The following is a 4,705-nucleotide window of genomic DNA, read 5'->3' as shown; positions in this document are numbered from 1 at the left end:
ACCTAGCCCCCGCCGCCATCTTCCTCCGCCCTCGGCAGCCCCGCCTCCGTTAGTACATGGACAGTTCTGATTGGCTGCCGGGGCGACTAGGAGGCGAGGCTGGAGTCGCCACTAGGCGACGTGGAAGAGCGTGCGCTTGAGAATGAGGCGGGCTCGGGACGCTGGCGCCCCCTGGGGGTCGGGAGGGCGGCGTGCCAACGCCTATGGCTTTTCTCCTGTGCGGTGTCCACAGAGCAGTGCGTGGATTGAGCTGATCCCGAGACCAGAGGATTTGGACATCCGGTGTTGTCCATCTCCTCTCACGGCCATGACAGAAAAGATTTCAATCTAAGTAGGAGCCGGGCCCTTAATCCCAACACTCGGGAGACAGAGGCTTGCAGATCTCTGAGTTCGAGGCCAGCCTGTTCTACAGAGTGAGTTCCAGAATAGCCAGGGCTACACACAGAGAAACCCTGTCTCGAAAAACAAACAAAACAAGAGTGATCTATGTGAGTTGGGAATTACAGAGAGAATCCACCCCGTCAGCAAGTGCAGATGTTGGAAATCAACCAGGGTCCCCGAATAGATGCTCCCAAAGTCTAGAGTCTTCTTGGAGAGGTCTCTTCACAGTTAGCTGTCCAATCCTCCCACCAGAATAAAACTTCCCAGAGTGAGAATGAGGACCTTCAGACCTAGAAGCAGAACTGCCATGGCATTGTTACGGTCAGACTCGGACCCTACCGTCCGTAACAAGTCACATGCCGCCCATCCTCAACAGACCAATGAAGCAAACGACAGTGAAAGCAGAAAAGGGAAATTGATTCAATGTGGCGGGACTGAGAAAAAGATCAGAGTACAAACACACACACACACACACACACACACACACACACACACAGGTACGCACACACGCAAGCACGCACTGCCCATCTTCAGGTTCCTTAGTGAAGTTCAAGTGCATATAGAAAACAAGAGGTATGTACAGCTAGGAAGTCCTGGCCAAGGTGGTGTACCAGCCACCCACCCAACATTGTGTCAGCCTCAGTCTCTTCCACAAGGAAGAGACTTTTTCCAGAGAAAAGTCGTCCGGCTCCAAGTTCTAGTCTTTTCCTTCCCTCAGCATGAGAGCCTTGTGGAAATCCCAATTTCTTGGGGTCCATTTTGTTTCAGTAATCTAACAGCAAAGATCAGGGGACAGAAGTGTTTCTGGAATTTCTTCATCTCTTCCTGAACCGTTGCAGAATCCTTATGGCTGCCCACCACCACACATATGTAGTAGGCGGTCCACCACCTGGCGACCCAGTCTCTTCATTCATTCAAGTAATTCCGACCTCCAGTTATGAGTTAGGTTTCAGTGGATGGGAAAATGGCATGATGCCTTAGTCATGAGCTTAGTCACCTCGGTCATCTGATGTAAAGTGACCTCTAGCTCTGATATTTTACAGCCTCAAATTCTAGCAAATCTTCACTTAAACTAATCCTCCAGGCCACGCTGAACTTCCCTGCAGCACTTCTGGATCATCCCTGCCTCTTTTCTTTAGCCTCTTTTCCCAGCATGGTGTTACCCAAATCCCAACCCATTTCTCAAGGCTTACTTTATATCGTGTGTGACTATAGCATATGTGGGTATTATGTTTTCATACAACTATATAAATACATTTTTGAATCTGTGTAATACAACTAGTTTTTGTTCTCTACAGCCCCCTTTCCCACTGGGAAATGCCTGCATGCCTGAATTTATTTTCTAACCATTGGCTCCTTTTCCAGACAGCCTCATTTCCGTTTGTGAGACTCGCTTTGCTTTAGTTCAAAACTTGAATCTCGTTTCCCTCTTGCAAGTGTTCCTGCCCTTGGCAGCTCAGCCTGAGGAAGTGCCAGCTAGGGCTGAGGGGCACCCTACACACTACTCTCCCTTCCGGTCTGCTAGGCACAGCTCTTCTGATAGAGGGGAAAGACAGTGACCAGCAAGATGCAGTCTTCCCCACTGGCTGCCACTTAATGTTCCGAAGCCCAGATGAACTCCTGAGGAAGTCTCTAGACACCCATTGCTACCTGGCTAACTGCTCTGGAGGCACCAAGCCTGCCCCTGTCAGCCAACACTCTACCAAGTTTCTCTGATGTACTCAGTACTTTGTCCCCAATCTTGCTACTCTGGCAAGACCCCAGCCATCAATCTCAAGTCCTGTTGGCCAATTCTCAGATCTGCAGCAGCATTAGTAATGGCTCTCCTCCTAGAATAGCATGCGCAGGTAAACAATCCCTCTGTGTTAAGGATGCTCAGCTTCCTAAGGGATTGAGCAGTAGAGGACCATTTTCGGCTTTTGTGCGTCTCAGTAGACAGAGAGGGAGTGTCTAATGCAGGACAGTTCTCTGTGTCACTTTGAACTGATATATTTCTTCCTCTTTCCTGGGGGTCCTAGGAATACCTGTAGGCGTGTTTAAAATGGAACACTGTAACACCGAGGTACTGCCCTCAACAACCGGATCTTTGTTCTAACACCCACCCGTATAGTGATACTCTAACACTATAGCTTAGCAAATTGTCCAGATGATAAAGTCCAGCACAGGCCCCTTTCTAGAGTGCCCCGCCTGCTGAGGAAATGAGACATTTGAAAGTGAGGTACCATGCTCCCAGGACAGCTTTTGGGGATAGACTCATTTTGAGTCCTAGACTTCTGTTGTCCCCTCCTGCCTACCTAAATTAAAAGCACCTTGTGTAACTAGGTGTGTGGGTACATTTTGCCTCATTAGACTGAGACAATAGAAAAAGTACATCCAAGGTACCACGGTCTGGCATGGGCTGCACACCATGAATCTATCTATATCTGGCAGTGGTTCCCAGCCCCGGGCTCGTCTCTCTCCTCAGAGAACGCCTTTCACTCTCTGCTGCTATTCTGAAAGAACAGAAAAGCCACAGTGGGGCTTCCTGCTGCATTTTCTTATTTCGTTGTTTGCCCCCAAAGAAACTAATATAACGTTTTAAGGAAACTGGGGTTTCAGAGCAAAAAAATCTCGACTTATTAAGTACATTTAACCTAAGACAGCCTAAATATGACCAGGAACAAAAGTAATAATAATCATGTATAGTAATGCGGCCTGAGATAGGCACGAAGTCCCAAATATTTCAGAGTCAATATTTTCTTCACTTTTCAGTTATAAAATGCATTATTTGAATTCTCACAATGAACAAATGATCTGTGTAGGCAGGGGAAGCCATTTTGTTTTAACAAAAAAAAACAGTTGGCAGTTAATCAGAAATAGTGGATAAAGGGGCTGGCAAGATGACTTGGTAGTTAAGAACACTGACTGCTCCTCCAGAGGGCCAGGTCCTATTCCCAGTGGCCACACGGCAGCGCATCACCTTCTGTAACTCCAGTTCCAGAGGATCTGACGCCATCTTCTGGCCCCTGTGGGCACTGCATTAGCGCAGTATGCCCCGTCCATGCAGGCAAAACTTACCTATATACATTAAAATGATAATAAATAAAATGTTCAAAAATAGTTGTTAAACTAAAGAATGATGACCAAGGAGCCAGGTTCTGGCTCAGCAGAGCCGATTCTACCCCTTTAAGCCCTTCCTCTCCTTCCTATGATTTCATCCAAGGAGAACTAGCTCTGTGGAGGTTCCTAATGATGTTCACAGTTCCCAGTTAACCGTGTTCCTGCGCTCTGATTGTCCTAAGGACTAAAGCAGCGGTGTTCTTGGATTGCTTCCTGTGTCTGGTTTGTGGTGAGTGCTCAGGAATGTCATCGGCTGCAGAAAAATCAATGAGTTAAAATTCCAATCCATGTAATATCTATTCCAGGGAACTGTAACCACATGACTGAATTCCTACAAATAGCCTTTAACTTGTATTTTTCCCCCTCCACTGCATGGTAAAAAAAATAAAGCGTCATAAGTAGTAAAAGAGAGACAGTGTAATCTTCAGTTGGCTACATCCACCAATACTATGTGCGACCACGGAGGCTCAACAAGTGCTGAGGTGTTAGCTTCCGTGGAGCATGCGCACCCCGGCTTTGGATGACCCAAGGCATAAATCTAGGCCTGATGAGCCTCACGCTGAAGCTGAAGTAGTGTGCTTAGGTGGCTGTCTACTGTTGCTTTAGCAGCTTTGCCAACTCCCGGAGCCCTACGACACCGAGCAAGTGATGTGTAGCTTCGTGTTCTCAGTCTCTGCGGTGCTGATGTCCTAGCCACAGAATCCTCAACCCATGATGCCCCATGCTGATGTCACCTAGTGGAGTTGGATCGTGGCCTCCTGCACACCTTCTCTCTGGCCTACCCTTTGGCTGCCTCTACCCTCCCCTTAGTTGTTGTCCTAAACTTGCCCGAGTGTGACTCTGGACCCCCAGCTGACTGGAGGGAACTTAGACCTTGCTTTGGGGCCCTGCTCCTGCTTTGACAGAGGATGAAACCACAGACTTGCCTTTCGCCTTCCCTCCCTCAGCCACACTTACGGGAGACAACTGTTCATATTTCTGAGTATTCATGTGTTTGCTTGTAGAAGCCATTGTAAAATTTTCCACTCTGAGAAAAAAAATAAAATAAATAAAGAGACATGGCCCACCTTCTGGGTCTTGAAGAGCAAAAAAAACAAATAAATAACTAGAATGACGATTATTTATAAACACATTGTGTCACAGTGTGTCAAATGTGCCATTACCCAAAGGGAGACAGAAAAACTTAATGTTTGCAATTAAGTTGGGAAATCTAATGTTGGGAAAC

This window comes from Microtus pennsylvanicus, chromosome 1 (assembly GCF_037038515.1).
Source record: "Microtus pennsylvanicus isolate mMicPen1 chromosome 1, mMicPen1.hap1, whole genome shotgun sequence".
Taxonomy (NCBI): Eukaryota; Metazoa; Chordata; class Mammalia; order Rodentia; family Cricetidae; genus Microtus; species Microtus pennsylvanicus.
Note: the sequence above shows the minus strand (reverse complement) of the source record.